The 21,879-nt window shown below is 42.8% G+C and overlaps 1 protein-coding gene across 11 annotated transcripts in view; it reads right to left on the reverse strand.

The window, feature by feature from the left end:
• DGKA (diacylglycerol kinase alpha) overlaps window positions 1–21,879 on the reverse strand; it is a 339,192-nt gene that overhangs the window by 156,700 nt on the left and 160,613 nt on the right. For 10 of the 11 annotated variants that reach the window (XM_073552212.1, XM_073552217.1, XM_073552211.1 and 7 more), the window contains one exon: window positions 14,951–15,111. The gene's annotated coding sequence lies outside the window, so the exon portion shown is untranslated. Of the gene's footprint in view, window positions 1–9,431; window positions 9,574–14,950; window positions 15,112–21,879 lie in introns of all 11 variants that reach the window. The other variant, XM_073552216.1, reaches the window with a different exon arrangement.

Below are 21,879 nucleotides of genomic sequence, written 5' to 3' on the forward strand. Positions count from 1 at the left end.
CTCACAATTCGCTTTAGAGTCCAACGGTCTCTCTCAATCAACTTCGACTTTTGTGCGGACCTGTGCTTTGTTGCGGACGTTTTTCCTTCTCTTTCCAACGCAGTCATTACTTTGGTGACATTCGGACACTTTCTGTTACACTAGCACCTGCCATACAAGCACCAACAATTTGGCATCTTTGAAAATCCGAGAGGTCTGCCATTGGTATGATATATGTATAAAAATGAATGTGTGTGTGTGTGTGTATCACCAACCAATCACAAAGCATCTTTCAATTCACCAGAGCTGTTCAAAAGAAGCTGAGCTGTGATTGGTTGCTATGACCAACAGTTTTCCCACTTGACAACACCTCAGCAGACACGGACATGGTTGATGAAATATAGCATCCCTGGGAACATAAGATCCCAGCCATTGTCTGCCCCCCTGAAAGGAGCAGAGAGCACATGACAGAAATTAATCCCCCCTCCCGTGCCAATATACCCATCACACATCCTCCATCCCGTAGGCACATCTTCCCTCTTAAAGGGATCATTGGTATGGAAGTCAGAGCAAATCCATCCAGTGCTTTGGTTTTGACCCCAGGCCTCTCTTAAAGGGATCCCCGGTATGGAAGTTAGGACAGTTCCACTCAGCTCTGTGGTTCTGACCCCAGGGTCTCTTAAAGGGATCATTGGTATGGAATTTAGGGCAAATCCACTCTGCGCTTTAGTACTGACCCCAGGCCCTTCTAAAAGGGATCTCCGGTATGGAAATCAGGGCAAATCCATCCAGCGCTTTAATTCTGACCCCAGGCCTCTCTTAACGGGATCCCCGGTATGGAAGTCAGGGCAATTGCCTTCAAGTGCTCTGGTACTGACCAGGGCTGTGGAGTCGGTAAGCCAAACCTGCGACTCCGACTCCTCAATTTCCCTTACACCGACTCCAACTCCGACTCCACGACTCCGACTCCCACACATATTGCTTATATTTAAGTGAAAAATTTATTGTAGTACAATGTGAACCTCAGACATTTAATCATTTTTATGATCCAATAATCAAGATATTTAGATAGAACAGAATATATATTGGTGTACTACCCGGTTTTCATTCTTTTTGGTACAGATACGATATGGATAGACAGATATGGATAAATGGATAGATAGAGCAGATTTCTAATCTGCTTTTGCTATTGAAAACATTATCTATGAGCTCAAAAACCTTTCAGGTGATGCAGTTTTTTAAAAAGATGATCAGCTTTTGCAGCTGAAAAACGTATCCTCAAAAAACACAGGAAAAACGCTGTGTGTGAATGTAGCCTTAGATCAGGAATATAACAGCCATTTATAGGACATTTCATAACTTTCCCAAACTCCTATGAAAAAATATTCAGCACATCCTGCATTGAATTACTGTACCCAATTTATTATATATTTTAGGAGTCGGTCCATTTTATACCGACTCCAACTCCGACTCCGACTCCACCAAAATGAGCACCGACTCCGACTCCACGACTCCGACTCCACAGCCCTGGTACTGACCCCCAGGCTCTCTTAAAAGGGATCTCCTGTATGGAAGTTAGGACAAATCCCTTGGCGCTCTGATTCTGACCCCAGGGTTCTATTAAAGGGATCATTGGCATGCAAGTCAGGGCAAATCCACTCAGCGCTCTGGTTCTGACCCAAGTCCCCTCTTAAACGGATCCTTGGTATGGAAGTGAGGGAAAATCCACTCTGCGCTTTGGTACTGACCCCAGGCCTCTCTTAAAGGGATCTCCGCTATGGAAGTTAGGGTAAATCCCTCAACACTGATTCTCACCCCAGGCTTCTATTAAAGGGATCATTGGTATGGAAGTCAGGGCAAATCCACTCAGCGATCTGGTTCTGACGTCAGTCCTCTCTTGAAGGGATCCCCAGTATGGAAGTTAGGACCGTTCCACTCAGCGCTCTGGTTCTGACTCCAGGCTGACGGGATGATGTGGGATATTAGGAGTAGTAGTCCAGTGTCTCTGGCTGACGGGATGATGTGGGATATTATGGTTAGCTGTCTGGTAGCTCTGGCTGACGGGATGATGTCGGATATTATGGGTAGTAGTCCGGTAGCTCTGGCTGACGGGATGATGTGGGATATTAGTGGTAGTTGTCCAGTGGCTCTGGGTGATGGGATGATGTGGGATATTAAGGGTAGTAGTCCAGTGGTTCTGGCTGACGGGATGATGTGGGATATTACGGGTAGTAGTCCGGTAAGCTCTGGCTGACGGGATGATGTGGGATATTATAGTGAATGTGACTATGCGGAATGGGCGGGGCTCTACACTCAGCTTTATATATAATATATAGATATAAATCATTATAATTTGTTATAACTACCCATAGTTAGTTACTATGCCCGGGCAGCGCCGGGCTCTTCAGCTAATAAATACATATTTTATTTTTTTTTATTTCATAGAGCTATAGATAGCAGAATAGGTGAAAAATCAATTGTCGGCATCTGTAAAATCATTACAGAACCCGACAAGATATGAGACATGGTTTACATACAGTAAACCATTGCATATCTGTTATTTTTTTATATGTCCCTCACTTATAATGTTAGTAGTGTATGTGTGTGAAATCTGTATTTTTTCTCGCACCCACAGACTTGCATTGGCGACTCTCGGGCGTAATACGGCTTCGATTTCCTCCGCACGTATAATACGGGCGAGAAAAAGACAGATGATGGGAGCTGTCCCATAGATTAACATTGGTCCGAGTGCTATGTGATTTTTTTCTCGCATAGCACTCGTCCGTATTTCTCGCTAGTGTGACTCCGGCCTAATAGTGACAGTCTGCTTAAGGTATAAAGCAAATCCAAGCACCCACTACTGTGGTACCTATGATCATTTCTCTAGAAATCTATTGCTTGTCTTCGAACCACCATTCAAATTAGAATAAAGTTGGCCAAACCCACCATATTTGGCAGGACTGGACTACCATCTAATGCCCTTGGGTGCCTCCTATTGCCCCCCTGATGGATGGGCAGCATAAATTCTAATGCCCAATCTTGAGTATTGTGTTGTGATACAATAAGAACAGTTTCTCAGAAAGACTCTGTGGATCTGTTAGGAATAACTGCTGTGGATGCAATCATCCTCCTCCAGTTTCTACACTTCCCTGCCGGTCTGTCCATGCTGAGGGCATAGCTCTCGCACACTTGGACGATACAACTACACATGGTGGTTTCTCGTGTGTGGAAGTACTAAGTGATGTGGAAACACGGGTCTGTTGGGTGACGCTGGTCTTGGTCCGGTGCCTCCCATCTTCTTATGATTGCCGCCCACCTCCTTGCTTCTTGTGAAGCAACCTTGTATCAACCGCACAGGCTCCCTGGCATCTCGCTCCTGCACAGGCGTACTTCTCTGCCCTGCCTCAGACTTGGCCGAAGGTTCACCTTCCAACAAGACAATGACCCTAAGCACACAGCTAAAATAACAAAGGAGTGGCTTCAGAACAACTCTGTTACCATTCTTGACTGTCCCAGCCAAAGCCCTGACCTAAACCCAATTGATCATCTCTAGAGAGACCTGAAAATGGCTGTCCACCACGTTCACCATCCAACCTGAACTAGAGAGGATCTGCAAGGAAGAATGACAGAGGATCCCCAAATCCAGATGTGAAAAACTTGCTGCATCATTCCCAAGAAGACTCATGGCTGTACTAGCTCAAAAGGGTGCTTCTACTCAATACTGAACAAAGAGTCTGAATACTTATGACCATGTGATATTTCAGTTTTTCTTTTTTAATTGGAAAAAAACAGAATGTAGAAATTTTTGCAAGTCAAGATGGGGTGCAGAGTGTACATTAATGAGAAAAAAAATAAACTATTTTGAATTTTCCAAATGGCTGCAATGAAACAAAAAGTGGAAAAAATTAAAGGGGTCTGAATACTCTCCGTACCCCACTGTGTATGTGTGTGTGTGTGTGTGTATATACATACACACACACACAATATATATATATATATATATATATATATAACCAAGCCTGAGGTTTAGTAATTTACAGGTGTCAGCCGGATACCCTCATCAATAAAGCAGTACATAAAGAGTTAAATAAAGGCACACACACAAACACACACGAGATCTGCGTGAGACGCAATATCTGTTTATTTTTTTGAAAAAAATTGCGGGCTGATATTAATAGCCTGGGAAGGGGCCATGGATATTGGTACCCTCCAGGCTAAAAACATCAGCTCTCAGCCATCCCAGAAATGGCGCATCTTATAGATACGCCAATTCTGGCACTTAGCCTCGCTCTTCCCACTTGCCCTGTAGCGGTGGCAAGTGGGGTTCATATTTGTATTGTCAGGTGACATCAAGCCTACAGGTTAGTAATGGAGAGGCGTCTATAAGACTAATCCTATCTAGTTACATGGTAAATAAAGACACAGCCAGAATAAAGTCCTTTATTTGAAATAATCACACAGACTCCTTTATTGAATCTTAATTTACTTACTGAACGCCTAATCCCAAACTCCCTCGTCTCCTGCAACATAAATAATTAAAATAATAAACCAACATATAATACTCCCTGTCTGCCGTAGTCCATTTACTGAGCGTCCCATGGCCATCTCACGTGTAGAACAGTCACTTCTGGAGATGTGACTGCTCTACCCGGCCTCCAGTAATACACTAACAGGAGGTAATCGCTCCCGCAGTGTATCACTGTACTGCTGTGAGAGTTCACCAGAGTTCATCAGCTCCGGAGCACTCACTTACAGCACCGCTGCGTGGGAAAGTTCTCACACAGCGGTAGTTCCGTAAGTGAGAGCAATGGAGCTGATAAACTCCAGTGAACTCTCACGGTGGCTCAGTGACACACTGTGGGAGCGATCACATCTTGTCAGTGTATCGCCGGGGGCCGGGTGACATTGATGTGGGAAACTCTGTATTAAATGAACTACGGCGGACAGGATTTATTTTTTATTGCTTGCAGGAGACGTGGGAGTCGGGGATTAGGTGTTCGGTGAGTATGTATATTGTATGTGATTATGTCTTTCTTTTGATTTTTTTTTTTACAATTGAACTCAGGCGCTGGATAATGAGACTATTCTCCCATCATCGGCTCATGCTGTATCTGTTATATGTGACAGCAGACATAGCCGGATGGGAGTAGTAGTCCCATCAGACGACTCCTAGGTACAATCACTATGGGCTGTCCGTCGTACACATGCACACAGATACCCGCACACAGCTGCACACACACGCAGACAACCATACACAGTCGCACACACACGCAGACAGACACGAACATATTATCCACTCAGACATTCTCCGCCCACACACTCTTCCTCCTTCTGACATCATTTCCTTTTCTGCAACGTTTTTGGCAGCAAATCCGCAAACCTTTTTACACCTGCAGTTTTGCTGCAGATTTGACTGACTCAATGGAAGTCAATGGGTGCAGAACGCTGCAGATCCGCAAAAAGAATTGACATGCTGTGGAAAATAAAACGCTGTAAATAACGATGGAAATTTCCCCAGCATGTGCACAACACTTCAGGAATGCCATTGATTAACATTGCTTCAGTAATCACTTGTGTTTTTGGAGCATTTCCGTGTGGACAAAACGCTGCAGTAGCACAAACAAATCCGCATCGTGTGCACATAGCCTAACTGCTGCGCATAACAGGATCCTAGCAATACCCATTGAGCAGCTTAGACTAAGCCACTAATGTGAAACAAAAAAAAAAAATGTATGTGCGACCTAAGATTTAATTGGGATAACAGTGTCCCGTATCAACCCAATTAAGTTTCCAATGCATAGCAAGACAATCTTGTTGAAAATATTACCTAGAACCCATGGATAAGAGAAACTGCAGGACCATCTGTGTGAGCAATGAGGAAATGTGGATGCATCCGCATAGTCTCATTTACAGCGGCCTTTCCCCTGCCCACCACCTCCTGCCTCCAGACTCTGAATGACAGGTCCCTCATGTTTCACTAACATAACATAGCTTCCGGCAGCTCGCATTATACGAAACTACAAGGATGTATTCACACAGTATTTCCACTGGACTATCTACAATTGAAATGCTGCATAGAGACATGCAGTGATATATACATTTAAGATTGCATTCACACATCTGTGTCACTGCCTCAGGCATATATGAGGCTTTCCAGCTCACATCAGGAGATTGGTAAACAATTCGTGAATCTCAGACCAGACACACAATGATGGGTGAAACTGGATAAGCAGCATATTTCACACTTTGCATTGCAGAGAGCAAAATAAGCCCCGATATCGACTGCAATAACAGCCCATGGACAAAAAAAAAGCAGTGTTCGTTACTGGCATTGGTATAAATATTCTAAAGGAGGTACTGTAAGGGGGAGGTTGGAAGGAAGAAGACGTTGTGGCAACAAAGGGGTTGTTAGGATGTCCTGTAAAGTTTTATATATTTGTTATTTGTGTGACAAAAGGTAATGCTATATTTTATCCCTATGGCTGGTGTTATGTGTTCGGTTCTCCTACAGGCTATGCCTAAGGCCGTCCCTGGGAGTACAGGAAGTCTGTCCACTAGGGAAACCATACAGTAGTTAGGGATACAGTTTGCGCAACACTAGGGATGAAATAGTTAATAGAGTTGTGATTAGATCACAGTTTGGGTGAGGTTAGATGAGGTTTTATAGAAAATGTTTCCGGGTTACAGTCAGTCTAGTCAGCGTCCGAGAATCAGTCAATTGCAAGTTCTGAATGGAGTAAAGAGCAAGGCTAAACATAGCAGAGTTAGCAGGCTCCAGTGCAGTGAGTGTGCATCGGAGAAGAACGAGTTCAGTCAGTGCACGTTTCCTAGAAGAATGAGAGCACATCTCCAGTAATGTCTGGACCCCAGGACATTCTTGGGCCTAAGGTCCAGAAGAGATATAGAGAGTCATGCCTCTGTCTCCCTGAGGAAGATGTCAGCCAGGTCGCAGATGGGGTGAAGATGGAGGGTCTCAGGACAGGATGGGGCACAAAACTAAGGGAACATCGCTAAAAAAAAGACTCTCTCTTAATCTGATCCGGTCATATGGACGGGGAAGTAATAAGGGCTCTCGAAGCAAAAGTGAGTAAGGAACGTATTCCAGCACACCACACACTCCACCCAGACTTTTGTTTAGCAGAGTTGCTGCAGGGCAACAAAAAAGTTCGGGCACACAGCAAATACGCCTTAGACCTCACAACAAGTGGCGCTACGAGCAGGGTCAGGCCCTGCAAAATGAAAAAAATAAGGAAAGCAAGGAAACAAAAGAAAGCAAGGAAAAGGATAAACCAGCAAGTAAAGAGTTAACTACCTTAAAGGTGAACAAGATGGCGGACAGCGACTTGAACTCCAAAATTGCAGATGGTTGCCCGATTCCCAATATGGCGGATGGTAATGAGACTCCCAAGATGACGACTACGAAAGGAGATCAGGTCTATCATGGGAGTGGTGTGCGCCCACTGGGGCAAAAATCGTGTGCCCGGCTCACCAAAGAAATGCCTCCAAGAGGTGTTCCAGATCCAGGATCCATCCCAGAAAAGGTGGAGCGGCACAGAAGAAGAGGGTGTGAACCAGGAAGAGAGACGCCTCACTGCGTAAGAGACAATGAGATCAAAGAGTACATCTAGAAGCGGAGTCGAGTGACAGCGGAGGTGTTGGCAGCCTCACTGATGCGACCGTCGGAAGGGCGGAGCCTATCAAGCGGGAAGCGCACCAGAAGCTACTCGCCGACGCCATTTTGCTTCCAGCATTACATGAAAGAAAATGTTTTTCTGGCCGTGCTGATGTCCCGAGAGTATGGACTGCTCTTCTGATGAGATGATACTCCTCACTACCGCAGTGGCCAGCACCAGGAAGATTCTTTGTGGGACCGAGTAAGTCCCATTCACTGGGAGGTCACGGTGCATCTGGAACACGAGGTCCGGCTCATCTATAGGAATCAGATGGACAGAGTGGAGAAGATGCCGGCCTTGGAATATGCACCTATGGAAGGTTGGTGCACCCCCCCAGGCCGCCCGTCTTTCCTCAAGAGGCCATAGAAGAGACGAAGGAAGAAGAGGACATTCCCCTACCCTCTTGTTTACACTCCTTTAGGCTATGTGCACACGTCCGTAATTCCAGCGGAAATTTCCCTGCCGCGGAAAATACGCTAGAATTTCGCATGCGTAATTCCCACGTATTTCCCGCATTTTAACTAGCGTTTTGCAAGCGTAATTAGCTTGCCGAATACTAGCGTTTTCCAAGCGATTTGTAGCATCGCTTGGAAAATGATTTACAGGTTGGTCACACTCGTGAAACATAGTGTTTGACTAGTGTGACCAACTTTTTTCTATTGAGGCTGCCTATGCAGCATCAGTAGTAAAAAGATATAAAGTTAAAAATAATAATTAAAAAAAAAAAAAAAAAAAAATCGTGTTTCTCTCACCTTTCGGCATCCCACGCAGCATTCCCGATCGTCGCGATGCTCCCGGCAAGTCCCGTTCCCATCGATGCCTTGCGACAATGACCTTTGAGGACGTAGCAGTCTCGCGATACCGTAGCAGTCTCGCGAGACCGCTACGTCAAAGGTCATTGTCGCAAGGCATCGCTGGGAACGGGAGTCGTCGGGAGCATCGCAGAGGCCTGGGGACGCCGGAAGGTGAGAATATCACAATTTTTTATTTTAATTCTATTTTTTACAGGTATATGGTACTCAGGGCCTGGAGGAGAATCTCCTCTCCTCCAGACCCTGGGTACCATTCGCACATTTTCCGCTTACTTTGCGCATGGTGGGCATAGCCACATGCAGAAAGTAAGCGGAACAATGCATTCCTATGTGTGCGGAATTCCCACGATTCTGCACAAAGAATGAGTATGCTGTGTATTTTTCCACAATGCGATTTTGCCGCGGAAAGATACGCAGCATTAGCACAGCATATGCGGAATGCTATTGAATACAATGGGTTGCGAAAGACGTGGCAAAAACGCATAAAATCCGCGGGAATTCCGGACGTGTGCACATAGCCTTACTCTTACCGCAATGATGTGACCCAAAGTTTTAGCTCTGAAAGGTGCCAATGGCATCTCCTTCAGTAGACATGGCATGGCAGCAGTGACAAGCCCAATGACTAAGTACAGTAGATACACAAGGTGCTCTATGAGTGAAGAGCAAAATACTTGAGAGTACAAAACAACACATGTACAGTGAAGCGCAAAAGGGCATCAAAATCACAACACCAACAACATGCACAGTCTCTAATTCTGCATAAAAGTGAAGTCTACTTTCCTCATGGTTGTTCTTTTTCCATGCCATAGACTCACATATCCTAAGCCATGCCTTACAGTGGCTGAGTTGGAGTCAACTGCAACCAGTTCATCACTGGTAAACTTCTGTGCAAACAATCATTCTTTACAGGGTTCTCGAAACCTCTTTTCATGGGAATTGGTACCCAGCTACCTATTGGACTAGTCACCTTATCCCCGGGTGCACTTTCAATTATGTTTTTTTCTATAAAGCTGCAACACTTCTGTATTTGGAATGCAAGAGCTGGAATCTGATTCAAGCAGCACGGTGCTGGCCGTGGTTCAGGCAGCTTAGATCATTTGTCAGGTGCCCTATAAGAATAAACAAGGGAAAGGAAACAATCACACGATGCCTGTATATAATACAATAATCTCAACAAAGTATATAAAAATACAAATATCAATATCAAGAGTGTGATGGAACCAATCCCCCAAGTAAAGGATGGCAAATTATCCGGGTATAGATAAGAAAAAATTCAAAGATGGATTAGAATAAACAACACCAGGATAAAAAAGGTGTAACAATGATAGTGAGAAAATAATAACAATAATAATAATAAATAATACAATCTGTTAAAAATGCCTTTATAGAAATATTGGCACAACAAATGTATCTATCCCCCTGACGAAGGAGATTTTATTTCCGAAACGCGCGTCGGGGCGCGTTCTTATACAACCCATATAGCGCCAATTGGCGTACAGGTATTTTATATTTTGCACACGCCTTATGGCAATCTGTATACATTATTTCTTTGCACAACAGCACTTTTTGCACTTTGGGCACACTCATTAGATATTTTGTGTCACTTTATTCATGTTTTTTTGTACCTGGATTATTAATTAAGCCTTTTGTTATGGATTGGTTTTTCCATTGTCCATAAATATATTGCTCATGTGGTTGTTTATGTCATTATTTTATTTTATTATATACATATATATTTTTAATGCATTTATTTGTTGTGCCAATATTTCAATAAAGGCATTTTTAACAGATTGTATTATTTATTATTATTATTGTTATTATTTTCTCACTATCATTGTTACACCTTTTTTATCCTGGTGTTTTTTATTCTAATCCATCTTTGAATTTTTTCTTATCAGGTGCCCTATAAGCAGATAAAGGAGATTCTGCAGCCTCTACTTGGCACATGTGCTTGACACATTCAGCTACTGTTCTGCGCCTGCACAGAAAAGTCAGAGACAATAGAGAAAGAAGAAACATGGATAAATCATGGACACGGAGAAGCATTCATTTGTGTTAACATGGCCCATATATGGGCAACAGGGGACTTTTAATTTATGAGATTGGGTAAGGTATAAAAGACCGTTATGATTTGTATGTGCACTACCCAACAGGGGTCGGTCCAGCGGACGGCATAACACACACAATGGTATGATAAAGGGAAGAGGAAGACTCTAACAATAGGGAACGAGGGATGGGACACCTCCTGAGCTCAAACCTGAGCCTGTCCCTGCATTCACATAACGCCCTAAGGGGGTCCTTTCCCCCGCCGCCATCACGTACCTCATTCCTAACTGTCACCTCACAATGACCTGGCTAGTGCAATTGCCGGCAAGGGAGCTAGCCTCACCACTGCAGATGGTACAAACACAGGGGATAGTGACAAGCACGAGACAGGCAAGGCAAATACACAAAACATAGCTCCAGGCTCCACTGCCAAGCTCCATACCACAGAGGATACAGAAACAGGACCCCGAAATCCACAGAAGAAGTAGATTCAGTGCTGACACAAGAAAGCTGCAACTTCATGGCTGGTCTACATGGAAACTCTATCACTAACAGTCAACTGATGTGTAAGGTGACTATTTAAAGGCTGGTGAGAGTGGTCACCACTCACGTCAGCTGACCAGTGATATAGAAGGGTTAATGGTTTGCCTTTATATCCCTTTAATTGCCTTTAATACTTCAATTGCCTTTTGCCTATTATTGCTAGAATTATTCTTATGACACTGCAGACTATTAGTCTCTGTTTCAAGGAGACACACTTGTTATCATATATGTTCTCAATAGTCACCCACAACGTGTTCTGGGTACATTGTAAACAAGGTACAACCCTGAGGTGATGGTGGGGGCCACATGAGCTCCATAGAATTACATATTGTTGTAAATGGTATAAAAGATTGCCTTGTATTTCATTACGTCAGATAAAGTGATCTGACCACGGCCCGTGTGTGAGCAGTCTCTTTTGTATCCAAGCGCTTGTAAATTAAGGGTGAAAACTCCTAATCTGGACTCACTGTTGATCTAGCTTACCTGACTTTAGGTCAGAACGAAAAGCAGCTACGACACCAGCAACACAGCAGATGCCAGCAAGGAAACAGACATAAACCCTTGCTGGCCTGAAAGGAAAAATGCTACATTTAATTTATAGCGGAACCAGAGCTGCCAAGAAACCAAACCTGAATCATGACAGTACCTCTCTTTCAACAAGGGGCCTCTGGACCTTCAACCCTGGACCTCACCGGAAATGACGTACAGTGAGTGCGCCTCAACCCACTAGGATTTACCTCCGCAGTCACCTGTTCCTAAGGTTTACGGTAAATGCAGCCCAATGTTGGCGAAAACAACGTAGGCTCCGGTGGCGCCACAAATCTCCAGAGCGACGACCTGTGGAATATGTTCTATATCTGCATTACTGGGGATAACTCCAATTGGATGGTCCTAGGGCTGAGAATGGTTGACACCCGATAAGGCATGATCACCCTAGCACTCCAGGTCCCAGATGCGTATTTTCACTTGTTTTTAGTAGACACCCACACGTACTCATTCACACAAAGGTCCGGACATGAACGTTTGGTTCCATGCGTACGTTTGCCAACAGCTGGTACTCTCCTTGAGGAACTGACAACAGAGGCATCCCCCCTGTGTCACCAAACTCATTCCCTCACTAAATTTAGGGGGAACCACCACCCTCCCCTGATCTCTCCTCCCTCCAAGACATAGCACGACAAGGACTCTTCGTGAAGGGTCCCTATATGCAGGTTAATATTATCTACGACTTGGGTCACACTCCCCTGGCTGAGAGGAACAGAGTCAATTGCTCAAACAGTAATGGGTCTCGCCAGCGTCCTACCGATCAGACCGTGGGTCTGAACAAAGCGAGAATCCACCAGTTTGACTCCAGCTCCACTATCCACAAGAACCGGTACCATCTCAGTCTTCCCACTAACCACCACTTCTGCCGTAATGGTAAACTGAGACGTAAAGGTGGAGGAAATATACACACACTGGTCGCCTCCCTCCACACGACCAGGGAAACGTGGCTTTTGTGATAGAGTACAAAGTTTGACGCGAGCAGACATTGATGAAATGATCAGTCATACAGCAGAAAAAACATGCCCCTGTCCCACGGCAAACCGCAGGCAAACTAGTTTGAGAGGATTCTCCTCCCACCTGCATGGGTTCATCCGTCTGCACCAGTGTGTCCTTCTCCCTAGAAAGAACAACAGGGGGTAGATTTGGTGTATGTCTCTCCCTGAGGCGTCTATCCACCCGGATAGCAAGGGCCATGGCGACCTCCAATAACCGAGAAGTAGCATAATGAACAAGAGTATCCTGAAGCCTAGCTGACAGACCCTGACAAAAATGGCTCCTAAAACCAGGGTCATTCCACTGAGTGCCAGTGGCCCACTCTGAGCAGTACTACTCAGCCGGCTGGTCCCCCTGCTTGATCTTACAGAGTCGGGACTTAGCCAGGGAGATGCCATCAGTATCCGCATACACCAGCGTCAATGTCGCGAAAAAAATCATCCACTGACCGCAAAAATGGTGAATCTGTCAGCAGGGAGAAGGCTCAGGATTAGGGATCACCCTAGAGAAGGGAGACTATAATCCACACATACTGTTCCTCACTCCCTGAGGTACAAGGACAAAGCCTGAAATATAACTTACAGACTTCCTTGAAGACTAAAATTTCTCTCTTCCTCCAGAGAACCTGTCAGGTAGAGATATTTTGGGTTCCGGTTGAGTATGGCCAAGGGCCAAGACCAAGAACCCCAACACCTGCTGAAACTGCTGCACAACTTGAGTCCACAACTCTGTAACCTCATCCGTGAGGGTCTGCATCAGGCGAGCAAAAGCCACATCTTGAGCCATGGGTTCCCCGGAAAATATTAATGGTTGGTAAAAATGTCATGATCCAACAGGGGTGGGTCCAGCAGACGACACAACACACACACACAACGGGATGGTAAAGGGGAGAGGAAGGCCCTAACAATAGGGAAGGAATGTTAATAGCGCTTCCCCCCAAAAAATATCCTCCTAAATTTATCCCTTGGAAGAAACAACAAGCTAAGTGCGCATCGGGGGTATTTCCTTCAGGGTCCCCACAGGTTTATATATTCTTTGTTTATATGTGCTTTGATTGCATTTCTCACTTGTATGTGTAAGCCCATCTTTTGGGATTCATCTGATAATAGTGTTATATATGATCTATTCATTAATTTTGTCCGTATTTGGGTTAATACTTTAATGTAGGATAATGTTCACATTATGTAGTTGCATAGTTGTTGTGCACCACTATTGTTTATGGACTGTGCCCTGAGCTATATTTAGAATTGCATACACTCCTAATGAGTAATACCTTTCAGTAAAGCCCCCTTTACATTTAGCGATGCACCAGCGATCCCGACCACGATATGACCCAGTCAGGATCGCTGGTGCATCGCTAAATGGTCGCTAGCGAGCTGCCAAACAGGCAGATCTCACAGCGATGTAGCGACGCAGCAGTGGTCGTTACTTACCTTTCAGACGCGGCGATGAAGACGTCCTCCCGCCCGCATCCACGTGTCGCTCGTCGGCGCCAGCAGGAAGCCCAGCAGGAAGCAGCCGACGAGAAATGGACCTGGACGATCTCGCACGATCAGCGATGAGCAGCGGGGGAGCCGGTCGGAGGTTTGTATCACATGTAGCAATATCGCTAGCAATATCGCTGCTGCGTCACAAAATCGGTGACGCTTTAGCTATATTGCTAGCGATATCGCTATGTGTAAAGCCCCCTTAAGACGATGTCCAGTGTTATATTGTTACACATACTTGATTGGCTCAACTCCTGATCATCTGCAACATTTATAGCTACATATTGCTCTAATTAAAGATTTTTTTTAGATGTAAATGCATTCATATTATTCATCTATAACGCTCATAGATTTAATGGTACTTATGCAGTAGGTGGGCCGAATAAGGCATGTATTGATATTACATCATATTATTTAGGAGGAATATTCGTAATTGATTATAGGGTATCCTTTGTGGCCCCTGCCTCTGTATGACGTTATCTGTTTTTTTACTTGCATATTTTTATCAGAATGTTATAACACATAATGATTGAATGTTTTATATTGGCGTTGTTACTCTGGACTGGTTTTTGTAGGTTGCAGTTTATTTAGGAGAGACATTTACATATTTGGTCATTTTTAGGCAAGTATGTATAATTTGTACAATCAATGTGTATAAATACTTTAAAAATATCTGTCATCTATTGCATATAAATACGCGCCTAACAGTTTATAACCAATAAAGCCCTTTTAAAAGAGTCAGTTTACAATTTCATCATACGGTGTTACGATTTCTGGTAATGATGTTATTCTCATTAAGCAATTCCTCATTTTCATATGAACATTCATTCGTTCATTAAAGCATTTTCTTATTCAGCATACATTTACATACTTTGTTAATAGCGCTTCCCCCAAACAATGTTCTCCTAAATGTCAATTACAGAGAGAAAACCAATCTGTAATGAAGGTAAGATTCGCTTGTGCCTCTTCTTGCCCCAGGGTATACAGTGAGCTGAATCTTGACTTTGTGAAGACTTGAATTTTTTCTTAAATCTGCAAGTACAAGATAAATCTGTTTTAGAAAATACAGTATATATTGATTAAAAAAAAATGTATAAAAAAAACCCCAAAAAACTGTTGAAAATTTTTAGAATCACCCACAAAATGTTACAGTTTTCAAAGAAAACCCATTAGTTTATTAAAAAAATGATGGGCAATCATAAAAACGGCAAGACAAAAGTTGAATAGTTCAACACATTTGGACCACTTTTCTGAACGTCTTTGGAGAGCTGTAGCTCTTTGGAAACTGTGTGCAGTGTATACAGTTTACCTAGAAGTCATGATGCGTCCTGCGCCAGTCCCTGCAATCACACGATTGCCACATGTCAGAAAGCAGAAGGAGTAAATGGGTTTTAGCAAATACATCAGCCCCAATTACAGGGGAAATAAGTAAAAATATTGTAGTATTAAAGCAGATCTGTTACCAAGTTTCCCATTACAAGCTGCATACATTATTAAATGGGTCTTTTGGTGTGATGAGGCTCACACTCTGTGCTTGGATCATTACACCAGGCCCAACTAAGGAGTCCAACCCAACTAAAGTATTGTGCAGCCATTCTGGCATGGAATATCAAGGTAAGTACACCAGTGCACTGGATCACATCTAAGATCTTAGTAATGTGTACAGTTGGTTATATAAAATCAGGTGATAGATCTCCCTTTTAAATAAAATAGTATAAAATATAAAAAAAATTACATCACAAACCAAAATCACAACTTCTATTCCATCCCCAACAAACAAAACTATAAATCCTTTGTATAAAATGACTAAAAATTAGGGGGATAGTGCATTTTCGTATCACTTTGTGCTATTAAAAGAAAATGGAAATAAGTATTTGTATTTTTTGTTTTTCTAATTTTCCTTAATATCAAGAAAATGAAAATATCAATTTAAACATGCCCTGAAAATAACGCACCGTTTATCACAAATAAAAATGAAAAAAATTATTTAAATAAACAAACAGGAACACATTTCTTTACAGCTTGCAGACCAGCATGTCCCCAAAGATCTGAACATATGTCCTTTTAGCATCAGTTTTTTCATTTTCACATGGGCAATTTCTCCTGAGTACACCGATACCTCATATGTGGTCATAAATCACTGTTTGGGCGCACGGCAGGGCTCATAAGGGAAGGAGCACCATTTGACTTTTTAAATGGAAAATTAGCTCCAATCGTTAGTGGACACCATGTCGCGTACGGAGAGCCCGTGTGTGCCTAAACATTGGCGCTCCTCCACAAGTGGCCCCATTTTGGAAACTAGACCCCCCCCAAGGAGCTTATCTAGATGGGTGGAGAACACTTTGAACCCCTAAGCGCTTCACAAAGTTTACAACACAGAGCCAAGAAAAAAATCATTTTTTTCTCCACAAAAATGATTTTTTTTAGCCCCCAATTTTTTATTTTCCCAAGGGTAACAGGAGAAATAAGACCCCCAAAGTTGTTGTGCAATTTTTCCTGAGTACGCTGATGACCCACATGTTGGAGTAAACCACTGTTTGGGCATACGTTGGGGCTCAGAAGGGAGGGAGCACCGTTTGACTTTTTGAACGCAAAATTGGCTGGAATCAATGGTGGCGCCATGCAAAAATGTCTGGAATCGAGAATGGACATCATGTCACGTTTGGAGAGCCCCTGATGTGCCTAAACAGTGGAAACCTCTCAATTCTAACTCCAATCCTAACCCCAACACACCCTAACCCTAATTCCAACCATAATCCTAGCCACAACCCTAACCCCAACACACCCCTAACCCTAATATCAACCCTAAACATAACCCTAACCACAAGCCTAACCCTAATCCCAACCCTAACCCCAACACACCCCTAACCCTACTCCCAACCCAAACCCTAATTGCAGCCCTAACCCTAATTCCAACCCTAACCCTAATTCCAACCCCAATTCCAACCCTAATCCTAACCCTAACGGAAAAATGAAAATAAAGACATTTTATTATTTTCCCTATCTAAGAAGGTGATAAAGGGGGGTTTATTTACTATTTTTATATTTTGATCACCGTGATAGGGTCTGGAATGAATGAATGGAATCTGCCGGGTGCCGTCCGGCAGATCTCGGCGGGCATATTGCGCCCGCCATTTTTTTACCGGAAGAAACTGATCGCCGCCATCAATCGATGGGGGCAGCAGCTCACAGTCTCCAGCCATGGCCGATGATATTGCAGCATCGGCCATGACAAGATTGTAATATTTCACCAAGTTTCATTGGTGAAATATTACAATTGCTCTGATTGGCTGTTGAAAGTGAAACGGCCAATCACAGCGATCATAGCCACGGGAGAACAAAGCCACCCTCCCGGGGTCAAGTACAGGTCCTCCTGTACCTGCGTGTCGGGTGACATTTCAGTGACCCCGGTCACCCGACCTGCAGGAACGCGATCTCGCCATGACGCCACATAGGCGTCACAGGTCGGATTGCCACCGACTTTCATGATGCTTACATGGCGTCACAGGTTGGGAAGGGGTTAAATAGGTTATTCTCATCTCAGAGTTACTCACTTCTTTCAATAGACCATAGAGAGAAGAGGCCGAGATTCTAGTTGGCACGTGACTGCAAGTACGCAAATCTAGTCCAGTGACCGCCCACTCACGGTCCAAATACAAGTGATGAAGAGAATACGCATTGCAGACTGGCAAGACTTGGTAGTCCACACTGACAGACTTTTCTTTTCAGACTGAAAAACCCCCTTCACTAGCGAATTCTCCATTTACAGGATAACAGACTTGGAGACCTTTGGATTCCCATATGTTAATTTGGTCAGATAATCAGAGATATAGATTGCCCTTTGCTTCCTGAAGAACCTCCAACATGTTAAAGTACACAGTAAATCAATCTTTTTTTCAGACTGTTGGTCTCACAACATCTGAAAAGTGTTTAGATTAAGTAATTGCACTGGTCAATCAATCACAAAAAAAAATTCTGACTACTACTTTACAAAGGCTCAGGGGTAGGCAATTAATTTTCCAGGGAGGTCACAAGAGAGTCCGTGACCATTGTAGCGGGCCTAACCAATAGGCTGAAATTAATATTAATAACCAACAAACCAGACGAATACACATGATATTTACCAATAAATCTCATGGGTCATGTGCATATGGATTAAATACGCCCATCAACAAAATACAGATGAAGCTCAACAAAAAGATGATTTATAGGCAGTAATTGTATATAACAAAGTAAGTTTATTAGAGAACAATTTAAAACCACATGCCAAGATATGGGGAAAGAAGGGAGTGGGCTATAGGCTCACCGCCATGATCATAAATCAACGTGCATAGCCAGTCAACAGACAGTACAATAATATATAAGAGGGGATGATGATGTGTCTGCTATGAATGATCAAATCAACATCATATCATAATAACATGGACAATTATAAATATAATAATATTTCAAATGAGACCCTCATCTCCTTATGATAGTAACACCTGTGTACCCTAGGTAACATATAGCCAAACGGCATAACAGAAAAAAATTTCTTTCCTAATGATGAAATTACCTCCAAGGGATAACACAGAAGTACCGCTGTCAGCTGGGGGCTGCACGTCCGCCCCAATATTATTATATTTATAATTGTCCATGTTATTATGATATGATGTTGATTTGATCATTCATAGCAGACACATCATCATCCCCTCTTATATGTTATTGTACTGTCTGTTGACTGGCTATGCACGTTGATTTATGATCATGGCGGTGAGCCTATAGCCCACTCCCTTCTTTCCCCATATCTTGGCATGTGGTTTTAAATTGTTCTCTAATAAACTTACTTTGTTATATACAATTACTGCCTATAAATCATCTTTTTGTTGAAATTAATATTAACATATTAATTGTAATTATTTTATATCAATATTAATTGTATCACTTAATATTGAACTGAAATATGTACTTTGACATCCGCTTATATACCGTACTAGCTGAAGAGCCCGGCGCTGCCCGGGCATAGTAAATAACTGTGGTTAGTTATAGCAAATTATAATTATCCTCCATCCCATAGTCCCGTGCCCATATACCCATCATACATATCCTCCATCCCATAGTCCCGTGCCCATATACCCATCATACATATCCATGATCCCATAGGCCAGTGCCCATATACCCATCATACATATCCTCCATCCCATAGTCGAGTGCCCATATACCCATCACACATCCTCCATCCCATAGTCCCATGCCCATATACCCATCATACATATTCGCCATCCCATAGTCGAGTGCCCATATACCCATCATACATATCCTCCATCCCATAGTCCCGTGCCCATATACCCATCATACATATCCTCCATCCCATAGTCCAGTGCCCAAATACCCATCCTCCATCCCATAGTCAACCATTATGACATCATAATGGGCGGCGGGGCTTGCAACCTATGATGACATCAGCGTCGCCACGGCAACCATTATGACATCATGAGGGGCGGGGCTTGATACACACACACTTTTTCCCCATTATGTAGATAGGGGAAAAATTGTTTGGTGAATTGGAACGCGCAGGGTTAAAATTTTACCTCACAACATAGCCTAGGACGCTCTCGGGGTCCAGACGTGTGACTGTGCCAAATTTTGTGGCTGTAGTTGCGACGGTGCGGATGCCAATCCCGGACATACATACATACATACATACATACATACACACACTTGAGCTTTATATATTAGATGAGCCCACACACAGCCTCCCTATATACAGCATAAGCCCAACATAGCCTCCCATATGCAGCATGAGTCCAATATATTTGTCACGGGGATACCGCGATAGAGAGAGGCCAGAAGACCATGCCGTATGGTTTCAAGAACTCCTGCTATGGTTAAAAGTAGTTAGAGCAAAAGTCCAAATAAGCAATTCAAAATACCAAGGCTGAGGAAGGCAAGAGCCTCGCTTCGACAGTAAATGCATAAATGCAAAATTTACAGATGAAATACTCCCATAATTGTGGCACACTAGAAAACATTGGAGTACATAAAAACCACCAGAAGTATAATAAAATCAAAAAAAATTTTATTAAACAAAATCACATTCAAATAACAAAAGCCATGTGTACAGAACATGTACCATGTTTCCCAATACAAATTATTCAGTTTTACCAGCCTCAAAGCACTCCAGACCCATCCAGGAGCTAAAACCACTACATTATCTTATCATGTAAAGGATAACAAGGCTGAAAATACCTCAATGATTCTTCAAATAATCCCTTCAAATAAAGAATAGGATTTGGACCTTTTTGATCTTTAGAAAATAAATCAATACGTGTAATATCCTTTCGTCACTTATTTTGGGATCTGCACAGAACATAACATACAGTATATGAAAAATCACTTCCAGAAATCACTGATTCAGAGCCCAGAAAAGTGAGTAAAGCATGATTACAACAGTAGAAAGAGAAAAGCATTTAAGGTACTTACAACTGATCCCATATATGCGTGTGTCAGTTTCTGTGTGAATACATTTTATTAATTGAAACTGACAAATTCTTAATAATTTTATCTTTGAGAACATTTTTAGTTTGAATTTTTTTTTCCCACACATGCCTAAAACTTCTGCACAGTGCAGCGCGAGTGTGTATATTATATATATCCACAGAGGATAAAATAAGTATTGAACACGTCACTCATTTTCTGAGTAAATATATTTCTAAAGGTGCTATTGACATAAAATTATCAACAGATGTTGGCAACAACCCATCTTACTGGAACTTTCAGTAGTTTAGAAATGATTCTGTAACCAATGCCATCAGTATGTTTTGCTACAATAAGGTTGCAAAGGTCTGGAGACAGCTCACTGGTTTTACCCAACATCATTTCTGTCCAGGCCTATTTCATGATTCTTAATTTTTTTAAAATTCTGTGGAAGCACAGTTGAAAAGCAATGCCCGACTTTCATTTGTTCATTTTCATATCAAAAGAATAAATAAATGAAAATAGTATTCTGAAAATATACTTAGCCCTGAGGAAGCCATCTCCTGTGGCAATATGCATGGGCTCCTCTTTCCCATGTGATACTTTTTCTGTGAGACAAATTACTGTGATTCTGCACGTCACTTTACTGCACATAGTTATAGCTTATTTTCTTGTATATATCTTCTTTTAATACTGCATTATTTACTGTCTGTACACGTACATTGCACCTTTCTTTACTGACTACTGCTTGACATCACTTTACGGGTAGTGTTCATTCATACTTATCACAAGATAACCACCATGTTTACATAGCTCTAATAGTTATCATGCCGTTCATATGGCTTGAATCCCAGGGCAAATTTTTTGGCCTAGGAAGTGGTTTCTGGTGAAATATATTCAATCTGCCAATTTTATCTGCCTTGTGTAGGTTTTTATGTTTGTTACTGAATAAAGATTTACATTATTAACATTTAGGAAGTGCAACCAATCTTTTGTACGTGTCTGTCCTCTTTTTTTATTTACATTTGTCTTACAAGTACTTTGGTGAGCACTACCTTAAAATGCAGGTGGTGTGTTATGAATGAGTCACCGAGGAGGAAAAACCAAAAAGCAAGCTAACTCCAGAAAACCGGAGAGGTTGGTAACTAGCGGATTGCAGACCCCTGATCCTATCCACAACAACTAGCAGTAGCCGTGGAGCGTGCCTACGGTGATCCTAGACGCCTCGTCACGGCCGGAGAACTAAATAAGCCTAAAGAAAGAAAGGGAAAATCTAAACTGCCCCAGAGCAGACCCCAAAGCAATAGACAGCCCCCAACATGTATTGTCAGTGAAACAAGATGA

The sequence above is a fragment of the Dendrobates tinctorius genome, unplaced genomic scaffold (genome assembly GCF_039654945.1).
Source record: "Dendrobates tinctorius isolate UK_male_01 unplaced genomic scaffold, ASM3965494v1 ptg000187l, whole genome shotgun sequence".
Lineage (NCBI taxonomy): Eukaryota > Metazoa > Chordata > Amphibia > Anura > Dendrobatidae > Dendrobates > Dendrobates tinctorius.